The 17,075-nt window shown below is 35.5% G+C and overlaps 1 pseudogene; it reads left to right on the top strand.

Moving 5' to 3' along the window:
• Nucleotides 1-9,520: 9,520 nt before the first annotated feature.
• LOC118686527 (putative RNA polymerase II subunit B1 CTD phosphatase RPAP2) lies at nt 9,521-11,321 on the top strand (annotated as a pseudogene).
• Nucleotides 11,322-17,075: the final 5,754 nt, after the last annotated feature.

The following is a 17,075-nucleotide window of genomic DNA, read 5'->3' as shown; positions in this document are numbered from 1 at the left end:
AAAGTAGACTTAATCTCAAATTGCATTGTTGCCTGTTAAAGAAGAACATCTAAATTACATGTTGCACAGTTAAAATTATAAAGTATTTCCTTCCAAGACAAGTATAAAAAGACAACAAGATGCATTGCAATGCTTTCTTTAATTTTAATTGTCCATTAAATATTTTTCAATAAAAAATATATGTGTTCAGGCTGTGCACTGAAACATCATTGGTGATATGTGTCCATTTACAATCTTTCTTTTTTTTTTTTACAAGTATTTACAGTTGGTTTGGGGTTTTTTACGTTTTCCAAATTTCTTATATATGGTCCACGTAACTGCCTTTGTTTCATTGATGTAACTAGTTTTTTATGAAGACTATAGACTGCATAATAAATTTTGAAAAAGTTAATCTTCTGTAACTTAACTCCCTAGATTTTTTAATTTTTACAAGAGCTAAAAGTCACATAAACTGTCTTTTACTGATAGTGAAAAAAGATTGCAAGCCTAACTACTTTTTGTCATTTCAGATAATTTTGGATTTTTTTAGGACTTTACAGACCAAAATTGAGTATTTCCACTCATTTACAGTGTTTTTAGAGAAGCATAGATTCTGTTGTCTGGAGCCATACATTCTACTTCCTTTTGTTGTTAGAATTTTTCTGGGGGGGTTGGGGTGGAGTTTTTTTGGTTTGGTTTGGTTTGGTTTGGTTTGGTTGTTGTTTGTTTGTTTTGTTGTGGGGATTTTGTGTCTGGTTTTTGTGGATTTTTTTTTTTTTTTCTGTTTGGTTTTGTTTTGGGTTTGAGTTTGGGGGTTTTTTGAGCAATACACTGTTTACTATTACAAGAAATTGGAATCCCTAATGGAAAAGTAGTGTGATCCTTCTCTGTCAGACCTATGAAGTGTGAGTCAATGCCATGCATTTGAGGAAGATTAAAGGTTGGGTATGTCAGACAGGCAAAGTCATTTCAAGAGGATAATCCTGCATAATTTATGAGAAAAAATGCAAGACAGGTTTTGTGTATATGCATAAACAAGTAGTTAGCTCAATCTATCAAAACAATTGTAATCCCATTCATCAGAGGTGACACAGTGAAAATACACTCAGGTTTAGTCTGCAGCATAGCTCTGGTGATAGTGATTTTAAATATCTGCATTTTCCATTGATGCAGCAGTACTGGCAGAAACATTTTATGTAAATGCAGTTAATCTAGAGAGGTTGTATAAAAAGTGATTTGGGTGACAAGAAACAAACTACTTGATTTAAAAACCCAAAATTTCTTCATTGTAGCTGTTAAATTCTGAGAAACAAAACCACATTTTGTTTTGAAAATAAAATAGAACAATCACAAAGAAAAAAGAAGCCTACATGAACAAAGAATACACCTTCATAAATTTTCTCTCCTTTCCTTTGTGAACAAAATATTGTAGAAAAGCCATTACCTCTTCAATTTGTCATCTTTCCTCCTTGACTAGTAAGCTCTTGCTGACACAAGAACAATTATGAAATCTGATTTAAAACCTCAGATTGTCCATGGATAGGATTTCTTATGTAGTCAGTACAGGAATAGCAGGATTTCTGATTTTTAGTGGCTATTTTATGCAAAATATTTGATTGGCATTTTTTCGTTTCCTTTCTTTTTTCCTATATCAATTTTTTTTTTGTCTTTTCTGTCAGAGTCTATATTTAGTGTCAAGAACTCTAAGCTACTTATTTAGTGTAGTTCCCAATTTAGCATACATTGAGAAAAAGCATAGACAGAAATGGACATTTCTGCATTTGAGTCCTCTTTGTTTTATTTTGTGATTATTGTGATTATTTCTTCCACACACACTTCCTGGTACTCAATACTGGTGATACTCATAATAAGGTGTCTCTCTTTTTTCCTGATATCAGACACATCATATTGTAGCTGCCTATGAAGCACAGCAGCCTTAGACATGGTGTATGTATGCTGCTGTAGTCCATGACAAGAGGATCAGATGTCACTGCCCCTTCAGGGTGCTACAGCACAGTGTTATCCATCTCACTCATTTTCCAGCCTTAGAAACCCAGAAGAGGTTTGGCTTCCACTGTTCTGCACTGATTGCAAACCATCTGTGTCCTATCCCCTGAGCTGCTTGAGACAGAAAGAGAAGGCAGAAGAGTTAGGAGTGAAGAAGTAGAGTTTGAGAAAGGTTTCCTAGGGGAAAGGTGTTGAAGCTTTTGCCTTTGTACCTCACCACTCTAGGTTGGTTTTAATTGGCAATAAATTAAACTTACTCTCCCCAGGCTGAGTCTGTTTAGCCCGTGGTGGCAATTGATAAATGAGGTCCATGTTTATTTTTGACACATTTTCTTCCTTTCTTATTTTCTTCCCTTGTGCTGTTGAGTACTTGTTGAAGCCAAATGTAAGGTCTTGCACCTGGGTAGGGGCAATCCCAAGCACAAATACAGACTGGATGGAGAATGGATTGAGGGCAACCCTGAGAAGCAGGACTTAGGAGTGTTGTTTGGTGAGAAGCTCAACATGACCCAATGTGTGCTTGCAGCCCCAAATGCCAACCTTGTCCTCAGCTGCATCAAGAGCAGCATGGCCAGCAGGACAAGGGAGATGTTGTTTGTTTTTTTTTTTCTCATGTACTTCCTGCAGCATGTATCTGTCCTATTCTCCCTTCACTCCCCAAATCATAACTGGATTTTAAGTATATTATGGTGCTTTAAGCTATTCTTTTGGCAGAGATATATTTAACCTGTAAAACTCTTTTCAGAATGATATCCTAGGTACATTATAGCTAAATCTGGTTTTGCAATATATATTGTAGGAACTGTAACTTTTAACTATTTTATTCTAATAAGTAATTAATTGCAATCTTCCTGAATTAAAATGACACAGTATTTTCTTGTCCTGTCCTTAAATTCAAGTACAGGACAAGAAAATATTGTGGTTAAAAACAATATTTAAAAGTTAAATATTCAGTTAAAAAGAAAATTTAAAAGTAAAAATTTTAATTATTTTTAAAATTTCAGCCATTGTAGTACATAACACAGTAATTTTGCATTCCCATACAAAGACATTTCCAAAAGGATAGAAAAACAAGTGAAAATATACTGGATATCCCCACAAAGTGACTAATTTCCTTTTCTTCATGCTGGCACTGAAGGAAAATAAGAGCTAATACTCTAACTGGTTCTAATTGGAAACTTTTAATTGGTTTCCACCTAAATAGAGGCATTGAGTGTATTCATTTGGGTCTTTTGTAAGTTTAAGACAATACCTTCAAGAGTCTCTGGCCAATATCACTCACAGTGTCTTGCTTCTGAGTGGATTCAATAAGCTTAGACAAACTGAAATTTCAGATTAATTATTTTATTTTTCCTTTACCTATGTAATTCAAGAACCACTGCAAATACATTATTTTGCAAGGTAAATTACCCTCTCTGGAACTTTACAAACATTATAAATTGAGGATACTAGCTGATGGCCACTGTAAAAGCCCTGTGAGATGCACTTTGGCTGCTGGAGAGCAGGACCTAATGTTCTGGGGGCTTGTGTGAAATATTTTACTAATACACTAGGTCACATGGTGTGGTTCTTGGGGATGGTCCTGTGCATGGCCAGGAGCTGGACTCAAATGATCCTTATGGGTTCGTTCAATTCAGCATATTCTGTGATTTAATGAGTCTTTGCTGTACCTGAACACTGGTCCACAGTATGACCTGACTGACTGAACTTAATACATTTCTTCACTTTTCTAATAGGGGCATTCCAAAATCTAATCTGCAACGAGACACGCATTTGTGAAAAGACAGGGAAAATAGAGAGGAAAATTATTGTGTGAAGAATTAAGGAAAATTAATTTGAAGTCTAACTGGTGATTAAGTTTTGCAGTGCCTAAGGCCAGTAAGATCTTTGAATGTTATTCTTTTTAGATCTAAGAAAACATCATTCTTCTGGGAGATTTTTTTTTTTGAAAGTTACCTGAAGCATACTGAAAACTATTACGTTTTGGCATAAGGATTTTCTCATCCATTTCACCTACCACAAATTGTGTAAATTAACTATTGAGGTCTTCCAGTTTCCACAGGGTTTCTTTAAACATGCCAAACTACTAAATGCAATACCTACAAAACACTTTTCCCTCATTGTGTCTCTTCTAAAGAAAGCAAGAGAACCAATAAAGGAAATAACGGAAGAAATTAAAGTCCCCATGGGGTGGGGGAGTTTTTCCTGATAAGACCACATTTGGAGGTTGCTTCTAGCTAGCACTTAAAATTAGTTTAAGCCTGCAAGGTGCTGAAATACTTCTCAGTTTTACTTCAACAAATTTGTGAGTGCAGTAACAACAGGGATAAATCTTATCTTCCAGGTTTAATATACCATATAGAACCACTGATTGATGTCCTTTAGCAAGGAAAACCAGCAGTTATCCAGCAGTAACTAACTGCTAGTAACTAGCCGTTACCTTCGACATAAAGCAGATCCAGTTAGAACAGGAGGCTAAATGTCAAGTTCTGAAAATCCCCAAGGTTGGATATTCACAACCACTTCAGGAAACATGTCCCCATGTCTGACCATTCTGAAAGTGTTATCCTTCTTTCCTTTTATCAAGCCGGTTTGTCTCACGTTCCAAGATTACTTTGATGGTCCTTCAGTGAAGTGGCTCAAGGATGTTGGTGGCTTTCTTATACTGGGGAGGCCAAAACTGGACACAGCACACTGCAAACAAGTGAGGACATAAACACACCCTTTGTAAAATAGATCATTATGTGATTGGCCTTTCTGTCTGCAGGGGCATACTGATGATTTGTATTCAATATGTTCACATCAATGTTCAGATATTTATCTTCAAAGGCTTTCTAGGTTTTCATCTCCATGCCTATACTCTTTCAAAGGATTAGTCCATCCCAGATTTTTGTGTGTACCATTGTGAAATTCTATATATCCATTATTAGAATGTAGGCAATATCTCCTATATATTACTTACTTAGAATGATATATTCTCTCTGGAAAAGGGATTCTGAACTACATTTTGTGTATCTTTTTGTAGTATTGTATGTTACTTTTCTTTAAAACAATCAAACTGAAGTGTGGAAACAAGTATTTTAAAGGAATTGTGTTGCAAATAATATTATTTTGTAGTATTCCTGAAAGATATTCCTGTTCCAAAGTCAAATCTGTGACAGCAATTTGCCCACAATGACGTTCTTAACCAAAAATGATGATTTATAAATATTATTTGTAGGCCTTGTTGACATGTTACATGGTGTATTTGGTCTGTGTCATCACAATTTTCTTGGGTTTTCAATATTTTAATTAAGCAAAAGATGCTTATATTATTTGTGACCTTTTGGGTTTTTATTCAAAATGAGAACTAATCTGTAGTGTCAAGGAGATGTTTAAAGAGGATCATGAAGATTATAAACATAAGAAAACAGTATTGTTTTTGCTAACATAATGTAGTGGCAAGATCTCTTCAATTAATACGGCTGGATACAGTAACACATCTCCCTCTCTGCTGTGCTCTTAGGGAAAGAATTATTTCCTTCCTTCCTTCCTTCCTTCCTTCCTTCCTTCCTTCCTTCCTTCCTTCCTTCCTTCCTTCCTTCCTTCCTTCCTTCCTTCCTTCCTTCCTTCCTTCCTTCCTTCCTTCCTTCCTGCCTGCCTGCCTTCCTTCCTTCCTGCCTGCCTTCCTGCCTTCCTTTTCTTAGCAGCAAGGTGGAATCTATGAAATTAACAATTTTCTCTCAATACCAAAGCCCTGATTTGCTTTCAAATGCCAGCCATCAGTGTCTTCAAATAGCTTTTCTTAGACAAAATCCAGAAACAATATTACAAGTGCTGGCCTTTGCATCTTGATGCTAGGTAAGATTTTATCTCTTTAAAGTCTTTTTCTGCAGAGGCAGGGCTCTTGAACAAAAATCCAGTTCAGGCCTCTCAGGCCTCTTTACTCTCACTTCCATTTCTTTTTCAGAGAATATAAACATTCTTCTCTAAATCCAGTGGTCTTATTACTTTCACCAAGCTTTTTGATCTTTCCCTGTGGTATTTCCCTTTAGTCTTCAACTGTATTTAAACCACTCTATTTAAAAACTTAAGCTTATATGTCTGGATAAATCTTGGGCAAACCCTATATCAGGGACACTGGCTTTTAGATATTTTTGTTTTAACTCTATTATCCTGTTAAAGAAAAATGACTGCTCGTTTAATGTATGTTGGAGTTATCATTCCAAATACTTTTGACTCCAAACTTTTGACTTATTACCTGACTCCAGACTGTAGCAGAACTCTCATTGACATGGAACAGAGCTGTATTCATAGACTGAAAGCAGATAGCTGTCTTTTTCAGGATTAAATATCAATCCAAACTTTAAGGTAAAGTTTGTCCCTCTTCCAATACAAGCTATAGTTATTTTACAAAATTCTGTTCAAAATTTTGCAAGAAATTATGATATTTAGGTGTTGGAATAAATCAGCTAAGACTCCATTTTCTTCATGCACAAAGTCAATTCTTTATTCACAAAGCTCATATTTATAGGAAATGTCAGAAGGCACTGTGTTAAACTTAATTGGTCAGCAATACAGTGAAACTCAGTTCATTGCATAGTAAGGGCTGTTGTATATGTCTATCAAATTTTCTCTCTCTAAATATATTTACATTTTTTCTTTGTGATTTCTCATGGGACAAATCTTTATTTACACAGGTGCATTTGTTTTTCACCCTCAGAATAGATTGTTGTGCTAAACGAACTTCTCATTTTCAAAATAGCTTCACATGGGAACTCATGAATTGCTTGTTAGCTGCACTTAGAAGAAATGATAGGCCAGCTTTGGCAATTTTACCACAGCAGGGCCTGATATCATAAGGCCTTTCTTTTACAACTCTTCTACCTGTTTATGACATCACACCCTTTTCATTAATTTAAAAGGGCTCATATGTTCTGATGCTAAAACAGCTTGCTCTTAAGAGGGTACTATCTCATTAAGGTTATTACTGTTTATCTGTTAGATATGGGATAAGTTACAAAAAAGATCAATTAAAATCAACAAAATGTATCAAATTCTATCATGTCATCGGCACAGGGTTTCACAGCATGAGAAAACAAGAGAATAATGTCTAATGTCTCTTAGGGAAATGGAAATAAATGACTACTCTTTTGAGGTCCAAATAGTTGAGACTCAGAAGAAAGTTCATTAGCTGGAAATGTTGATGTTTGACATCACTGCATGTCCTCCTGGATCCTGGAACAGCGAATAACTGAAGGAGGTTAGTAGGAAAACTATACCATGATGATGAGATAAGGCTTTTGTCAGAAAATTGCCTCTGTAGTTTGTAGACACAGCTATGTCTTGGCAGTTCTACTTCTGTTCCTGTTCTGGCAACGAAGGCTACATAGTGATTAGGTTATTTCTCTTTCCAGTGAGCCTCATTTTCTCAGAGGTGATCAGTGTCCGGTTGAATGAACAGGTGACAACTTCAAACCTGCTGATGATAAAATGCAAGCACACCCTCTCTTCAAGTCAATGAATCAATTAGGCTTTGCTGTTGCACACTCAAATGGGATTTAGATTTCTAATGTAAATATTGTATTATTCAAATTTTTTTGTCTAAATTTCTAATGTACATATTACATTATTTGGATGTTCTTAAGGCACTAAATTCCCATTCTTTTCATTTTTTAAAAATGGGGCGCATATCTTTGGTTCTGAGCATGAAGAAACATCAAGGTAAAACAATACATGTAGCAGACAAGAAACTGAAAACAATCAGGAATAAGTCATGTACAACAATTAAGAATATCTCAGATAACACACATAATTATTAATACCTGTGAAATTAGGTAATTAGGAATCTCTGAAATACTGTGCTATCATCCCAGAGTCTGCGAACAGCTGACAAACCTCAATTTAATGAGGGCTTGGATAATTATTTTTGTATAATAATTCCCAAGCTCACTCTAAAAATAGGTTCAGCTGTCATATAAAAAGGGTCAAATGGCCAAATCAAAGTGACTTGAATCCAGTTTTGATGCAGAAGACATCTGGGTTTATCGGCAAATTCTCTATTCAGGTAGAGCCAAGGCCTGGCCACTGCCCAAGCTCCAACTGGGAGGGAATTCCCTGAACACATTTTAAAACAAGGCTCTTAAGAACAGCAGTTATGAGTAAAGGCCTTGGGGTTAAAGACTCATCAAACCATCTAGTAGTTGGATTGCTGCAAAGTTTCCCTCATGATAGAGATGCTTCAAACCCAGCAAACTGCTGGAGTGCTTCTGTAATAATAACTGAGAAAAACCACTAGACTAGCAGTTAGGAGAAGGATTTCAATGAAGCTCAAATATCTTTCTTGGAATTCTGAAAAATACTTAAAATTATGAGACAGCATTGGGTCAAGCCATAGAACCAGTGCAGGGACTAGGCAGAGAGCTAACCTGGTCTAAGAGATGCAAAAGCAGCTAGAGAACAAAAAAGGATCCTGAAATGACACATGTCTTTTAGACAATTACACAAAGAGATGTTAAAGCATATAAGAAGCCGGCTATAAATACAGTAATAACATCTTATGAATAATGCTCATCATAAAATCATTAAATTCACATCATGTATCAATATATCAGTGGTAACTGTCTTAGGAAGTTGAGATAACACCTTTCTAAACAGTCATGTACCTATGACAGTAAAATGAAACAAAGGAAAACACTAAAACAGCTTACAGTCAATAACATTAATAATATAAAATCATCACTGACTCTTCTGTGTTATCTATGGAAGATAAAATGGCAGAGATTTTAACAAGCAATAGAATCTTCAAGAAAATCAGGGGTGAACACACTGTATCTTTTTTATCCACAAACAGATGTTTGTCAGTGTTTCACCACAGCTGTCTTAGCCTGAGTTGTCTTATCTCTTAAAAGAAAAGAACTATATATCTTACAATGTAGAAAAGTAATATTTAACTGTCTTAGATCGCAATGCAAGATATAACCAGATATAGTCTATCAACATCTGTTAAAACTAGGTAGGGCAGTTTTCTTTATCTCTTCTATGACCCATCCTCTGTCCAGGAGATATCTTCTGTTATTGAGTCTCATGCATGACTGATAAATTACATCATCCCATTGGGAGGTGCTCTGCCCTGGGGGAGGAGCCAAACATTCCTACCTGGATATAATCAGAGATTTGGAACACCATAGCAGCCTTTTTCCACTGGATTCCCAAGGAAGACCAGACATTTCTACACCACCATTGGACCTTCAGAGGAAAACTACACCCTTCTACAGGATCACTGCTCCAACAGAACTACACCTGTCACTGCAGGAGAACTGCAGGTCACCATTCAATCGGACTGCTACAAACACCCTGACCAACAGGGTGTCAGGTTGTATTTTAACTTTGCTTGAAAAGTAAAATTCTTTTTTGTGAGCTAATTATTTCTCAACTTTAAAGAACTGCTGCAGATAAAATTGAAGGTTATAGGACTTAGTTAAGAACATAAAATTAATTGCTGCAAATAATCTTGAGAGAAGAGGAGAGCCACGGGCTGGGCAGAGCAGTGGTGATGGCGATGATGGTGGCTGGGATGGGCAAGTCCCATTGGCAGCACACAGGAAATAAGCATTCAGCTGCTCAGAAAATTGAAGATGCTGCTCAAAGAAAAGTAGTTCTGGAGGCTGCACAGAGAAACAAGATTGAATGTGAGGAAAAAAGCATTGTCTGTGGCTGAGCAGCTCCTGGAAGAGGACATTACTGAAGAATTCCTTCTAAATTGTGGAAAATATATTACTCCATCTCACTATAAAAACATTGTTGATGAACATTCTATCATCAGATTGTGTGGTTATCCTCTATGCCACAATAAATTGGAAAATGTGCCAAAGTAGAAGTACAGAATTTCAATAAAAATTAACAGCGTTTATTATATCACTGAAAGAAAGTGCTTTTGCAGCAATTTTGCTATAGAGCACCTAAATATTTTGAAGCTCAAATTTACAAAAGTCCAGTGTGGATGAGAGAAGAAAAAACTCAAGACATAGAGCTGCTGAAGGAGGGTCAGAGTGGATGGTCTGGAGAAGAGGTGAAACTGTGTGATGAAGTTATTAAAACATTTGATATTGAAAATCCTAGGATATCTTCAGAGCCATGTGAATCTGGTTCTCATGACACAGTGACAGCAGTGCTGATACCGAACAAAGATTTATTTCTCCTGTCCTACCAGGAAGTGAGTCAAGTTCAGCCAATTTTGCACAGCAATTGCACAGAAAAAGCATCCTCAAAAAGAAGCATGCTCAGAAAGTCCATGCCAGCCCTAAAACTGAAGATGCAGATGTGGTAGAAGCCCCTGGAGAACTCTCTCATTGTAAATTAGACACTCAGGAAGAAAGACATGCTTGCTCTGTTCATAATGAAGTAACTGCAACACCTTCAGACAATACTGCTCCTGGAAAATCAAATGCTTCAGAAATCTTTGAAAATACTTGTGGATCACAGAGAGTTTTTCTAGGTGTGAGCAAAAGAAGAGCAGAACATTTTAAAAGAACACTAGCTAACTCAACAGAACATAAAAACCCTGAACTGAGGCATCCAGTTAATTCCAAAGGTAGTTTACTAGAAGTGCTTTGGCAAACACTTATGGAATGGAGAACTGAGGAAACTTTAAAATTTCTCCATGGCCCAAACTATACCTCTTTGTGCTCATCAGAGTGCATAGCATCTGTCAACCAGGAGACTGAAGAACTTGATGAGAATGACTTAGATACAGCTGATCATCTCAACACTGTTGTTGTAGGAGAGTCTGAAACCACTCTTTACCTTTCACAGGCTCAGGTAGAATAGTTAAGCCTGTGCCTAGTTATGAAAAATTAAAAGAAACAGAGTTCCTAAAACTCGGAGCAAAAGAGGTCTATAAAGGAAGGTGCATCTTGGCTGAAGAGGCAGTGACACAAGCACAAGCAGGGGAATATCCGAGCAAAGACAAAGAGGATCAATAGGAAGATCTCACCTTCCCACTTGTTGATTCAAATGCACAAATGCAGATTGGAAAGCCATTCATCCTTGAAAAACTAAGAAAAGCATTATCTGCATTTTTGGGCCCTCTTCAGATTGCTTCAGATGATGTTTACACAGAGCTAAAAAATCTTGTCAAAACTTTCCAGTTAACAAACAGAAATATTATTCACAAAATGCCTGAATGCATTCTCATTGCTATTGTTTTGTTATCTGCATTGTCACAAACAACTCCACTTTTCAACAATACTCAGACAAACCCAATGTACGCTAAGTTCCTGACCACATTACCGGAATTACTGCTTTTCAAAAATGCAGATCTGGAAAGTTTAACAAGGATATTTAGAATGGACTGACAACTTGAATGGTCAGTCAGCTTTAAGCTACTTTGTGTGTCTTAAAACCATGCTGGTAAACTGCTGGTTAACCATGGGTTTAATTTTCAGTATTCTGTAAGTAGATACAGAAACTACAGTTTGTATCAGCTGGAGCAGAAAATGTGTGAAGCACATTTCATATGGCCTTTCTTTTATAATTCTTCTACCTGTCTGTGACATTTAGGCCTGTTCATTTAGGTCAGATAAGTGCATCTCTTGTCTTACCGGCAGCTGAGCTATGTAAGTACTTTTTCAGAATTAAGATTAAGTTATAGAATTATGAGTAAGAAAATGCCTTAAAAATCTTTTAGGTCTAGAATGTATATAAAATAAGTAAAAGTTAGTAACCGAAATCCAAGCACAGCTCCACATAATCTAAAATAGTAATTAGTCTATTGCCTGTTCATGACTGAGCATGCTTTAGCTATTTACATGTTTAATGCTCTCCAATAATGTACAGATGTCCACTACAACAATAAGAAATTACAAGAGCTCTTCCACATATAAAAATGAAGTGAAAAAGAAAAATACATAAAATATGTTCTAATATTCCTTAAAAGGAGGCATAAAACATCTGCAGGAACGAAAAATTAATAATATAATCAAATAATAAGTACATAGCTTTCTCAAGGCTATATTTTGCTACTTTTATGTAATTTGTGTTACACTGGTAAGCAACATGAGAGTATTTCAGACTATCAACTCCCTGATGGCTGGGAGTAAGAAAAATAGAGCCAGACTATTTCAGTGCCAGGGCAAGAGACAATGGATATAAATTGAAACATGCTTAAATGGAGAACAACTTTTTCACTCTAGGAATGGTCGAACACTAGAACTGGTATCCCAGAGCGGATATGGGATCTCCATCTGTGCTGATTTTCAAAATTCAATTGAATTTGGTCTTTATCAGCCTGGTTTACTGATCTTCCTTTGAGTGGCAGGTTTGAACTCGATTGGACCTCTCCAGAGGTCCCTTACTACTGGAACCATTTTGTGATTCTATGAGAACTCATTGAGAAAGAAAGGGAATTAAAGCATAAGGCCATTACCTCACTTCAAAATAGACCTCTATTCTAATGGGAAGGCAATGAATGAATATGTAGCTGTATCCATGACTATTTTTGGAGGTCATGGTATTTACATGGAGAGTAATTCCAAGAAGATCTTCAAATGGGTAGCTGAATTTAAGTAATAAACACGTGCAAGTCAACTTGAGTATAAAGTTTCCTTTTTTTGCTCTCATAATCTAGAGGGGGAAATAGAGAGTACAAGAGCATAACTATTGAACTGAGCCTCTAGAGTTCAGAATGAAAGCACATACAAAATAAAATACACATGCTGCTGATACTAGAATTATCTATAATAATTTCAGTTGGAGTGCTATCTTCCTGAGGCAACAGGCTGTTTGTAACAACTCTTGTCAAAAATCAGGATTCATTTGTACATTTTTGATTAGTGACACATATTAGAGTTTCATTTTATTCTTTGTACTTAAATTGCTTTTTGCCTAGGGCATTCACTTAAGGTAGAGTTCATTAAAGTATGTTATTCCATTTTGTCTTTTTTGTAGACTGAAAAAAAAAAAGAAAAAGAAGCTATGCTCAGAAGTGAAAGGCTTTGATACGTAATTTATTTTGACAACTATACTGTTATAGCAGCAAGGTAAGAAAAGCTATTTTAACAGGGGTTATACAAAATCAAATTTTTCCATTTGCATTACAACAAAGATCATATATCTGAAAATATTTTGTTTATCATATAACAAAATTATTATAACACTTGGGCATATATTTGAAAAAGAATTTGAATTTTACTACATCGTTTTTCAATATGCATTATTTTTCAAAAGCCATCTAAATTTTTTAAGTCTGAAAAGATTTGGAGGGTTACAGTTAATTACATATTTTTCAGATTGCAAAATTTCTTAAATTTGGTCAGGAATGGTATGCAGATTAAGTAGTCTACTCAAAGGGAAAAAAATTGAAATGGTTCTGAAAGGCAGAAAATTGATATTTGTGAAGCAAACTGGCTTTTATTTTTAAAACGTACTCTCCTACAGCTTGTATAATTTGATTCTTAATGATCTGAACAACCATTGTGAGGTCATGCTACATTCACCACAGTGAAATGGGGAACTAAGTAGAAACATTCAAAGCCTCACTGTTAAAATCCATTTGGAAAATCAGGAATAGGAATATATATAGTCTAAGATCTATTTTGAGTATTTAAAATTATTAAGGCACTTAAAAAAAATATTTTGTTTATTTACTTTCCCTAAAATATCTAAACTGATAGGCAATATGACAGACTGGGCAGATGTCCTGGAGAAAAATACCAAGACTACAGTTCTGGGTGTCATAACTTCAAGTTATGCTAGAGAGTCCCTGAGGGAAAAAACTCACTAACACTTGGGTCTCATTCAAAGTGTTGAGTTCTAGAGCTGCTTGAAACAGTGACCACAATATACGTGAGAGAAACATTTGCCAGGGCCACAAAAGGAATGAAAAAAAAAAAAGGAAGAAATAAATATAAAGGGCATATCTGGTCATATATGGGGCTTTGAAGCCATCCCTTAGAACTAGAGACTGAGCCTGTGAGCCTTGATCAACCAGAAGGAGATGAGGTTAAAGGCTACACTGCTTACGGATATGTGAGGAGAAATTACAAGCACAACATGGTTTTAAGCCAGGGGCAATAGCCACAGGTTACAGTTTGGCAGCTCAGGTTACCTCAAAGGAAAAGATGCATTTCTACTGGGGTGGTACACATGACACAGAGGAGTGTAGAATCTGTGTTCTTTGAGGTTTTTAAGACTCAGCTAGCCAAAGTCACAGTAACACGATCTCATGTTGACAAAAATTCTATTAGAGGCTGGATGTTGAATCAAACAACTTCCAGAGATTTCTTCTGAACAATATGCTGTGATTCTGTGAAGGAAATCAAAACTAAAACAAACAAAAAAAGCCATGGATAGACAACTTAGCTGTAAATGAAAAGAAGACCTCTCTCATTTTAGTGACCTGACAGTGCAGGTTGTCAGGGTTAGTTTGGGCTTGCCTTGATTTCAGCTGGTTTTATGTTATTTGGATTGGTAGCTAGTGCCCAAGTGATCCGTGAGGCCAGCATTTTCAGCATTTTATCTACAATCCTCTAAGGTTCCTTGACGATTTCTTTCAAATCCCAAAAAGGTAAGGGAGTAGAGCAAGTAACAGCAGAATCTATTCTGCATCTCTGCTGGGTGGTAGGCATTGATTTTCAGACAGACTCTGTCTTTTTTACAGGCAGTTACAGAATGCACAGTGGAGTATCACTATCATTAAAATGATTAACTTTTGTAAGATTCAACCGATTTTTCTTTTATTTCTAATGAATTTCACTTTTTCTTGGCAATTTGACACAAATCATTGTATCCCTTTGGCAGTGATTCTTGCTTACTAGGTTAATCATTACAAAGGTAAGAAAAGCATTGTTACAATTACACTTGCGACTCCCTTTCTAACACACAGAGGAATTTGTTTGTTCTCTGTTCACCTATGGGTCAATGGCTTTATGCAGGAAACACTAAGTCTCAGTTCAAACTTATTATCTTACAAAATTGTTCATTTGAATGAACAGGCAGTCTCAAAATGAGCTTATCAGAAGCAGTTGGTGAAAAGTGACTGTGTAAGCCTGTCCATCTGTCTGGAAACACAAAGTAAACCTTGTAACAGCACTTATATCTGATTTACATCCAGATGGACTTGTACTGCATTAGGTAAGAACTAACAATTTTAAGTATATGCATAAACAAGTCTTAACTAGTGAGTTTAAAACCACTCAGCTTGTGTTGTTTCCTCCAAGTCTGCCACCTTCATTTCAAAGATAAAAGTATAGAGTACTTCAAGCATGAAATGAGTGAACTGACATCAAGAAATAAAATTTTCCATTCAACTTCTGCTATGAATATTAAAGTGATTGAATTTCTTTTGATGTAAGGCACTAAATTGCAAGACTGAAAAGCCCTACGCAGTTATAGAGGGACCATTCCTATTTATATCAAAAGACGGGATTGTCAGAAAAACTGAGTAAAATTCACTGAGCAAGTTTATTGAACAACTTACTCAAATACTGTTATGGTGCCCCAAAATCAAAGAACAAGTAGACATCTAGATCAACTTACAGATATAATCAGGAGTTTCAATCACTTCTATCTGCTGTTGAAAGATGCTCTCTCACCAAAATTTTTCACATCATTTAGCAGTTCCAAAATGCATAGAAGAGTTTCTCTGAGTGATGGATTTCAATGTAGAAAGGATAAAACCTTGAAAAAATGTATTGAGGTGCGTTCAGGTAGTACATCTTTACTGACAAGAAACTTTATACAACACTGTGTTATCAACACAAGTTGAAGCACAGATCATTTAAAAATAACCAAAAACCTACACAAGCTACTACAAAGAAATTCATCACAGATAGTTTTATTAACATTACTGAAATAAAATATGTCATATATCTGTATAATATATTTTAAGAGATTTTTTTATTATATGCCTTTCTGTCAGCTAACATTCCGTGTCACTAAATTCCAATGTTTATTTGTAAACAAACTGGTCTTCAACTGATCTATTAATAACAAGAAAAGCTAAATATAGGCTCATTAAAAACCCCAAAGAAAAGACATATTTTTTCACAGTATTTTGTGTAAAACATTCTCAATAAATATAAATATTGCAATATTAGTCTGGTTTTTCTGCTTGTGCAGAAGTAATAGAAAAATTTCAATATGCCTTTCCAACTTAAAAAAATCTTTTTTTCTATAAGGATAAAATATTTCAAGTTGGCAGTGCTTGAAACATTCTGAAAAATAACAAATCAAAAGTGACATAGTTAATACAAAGAAAAGAAGACAAAGTGGGATATGCAATTTCTTTTTTGCTGACTTGTACAGAAGCAAACATCACTCTGTAATGATGCATTATGACACAAAATAACAGGGGATGAGAAAGAGGAAGAGGGCAAATGCTGGACTAGAATTCTTCCTGCAGCATTACCAGAAGAGTCAAAGACACTCACTGATTCCTTTTCTTTTCTTTCTTTTTTTTTTTTTTTTTTGCTAGGATAAGCACGAATCATCTTAACAGATCAATTCCCAGTGTTAGTGAACATGGAAATTATAAAGTAATACTTATTAACACTGTGAGGAACCCTGAATTGAATGAGAAATGAATATACAAATATATTGCAAAAAGAAGCAGATTTGTGTGCATGTTAGATTGGCAAGAAAAATATATAAGTAAAAATTTTGAGAACACTCTATCTCCAAAGCCAAATAAACTTAATTTTAACAAATTTTTAAAGATCTTTCAAAAAACATTTGACTATAATTAGAGGTATGAATTAGGTGGGTATGTTTCTGAAAGCCCATTTTTATGCTTTTTAAGGATATTTTAAAAACTGTGGAAATTCTGTGGAAATTACTTTTATGAAAGAATATTTTCCTAGCAGAATAGTTTCTTTTCATGATTTGGAGGTAATAGTTAATGACATTTGTTTGCAGACTTTCAAAGCAGCAGAAAATACTAGGGTTTTGCATCCTTTGCTTACTTGGATGCAGCTCTGGGGTCACATCTACAATTTCAGATGTACATCAATTAGTAAACAGCAGACAACAAAGTGAGTGTGTTGTACCATATAGGTACAGGAACCATCCAGATCAGCTGCTGTGATATCATGAAAATCGGGTTAGTGTCCTAC

The sequence above is a fragment of the Molothrus ater genome, chromosome 4, assembly GCF_012460135.2.
Source record: "Molothrus ater isolate BHLD 08-10-18 breed brown headed cowbird chromosome 4, BPBGC_Mater_1.1, whole genome shotgun sequence".
Taxonomy (NCBI): Eukaryota; Metazoa; Chordata; class Aves; order Passeriformes; family Icteridae; genus Molothrus; species Molothrus ater.
The sequence above is the reverse complement of the archived record's forward strand: the minus strand, read 5'-3'. Positions and strand labels throughout refer to the sequence as shown.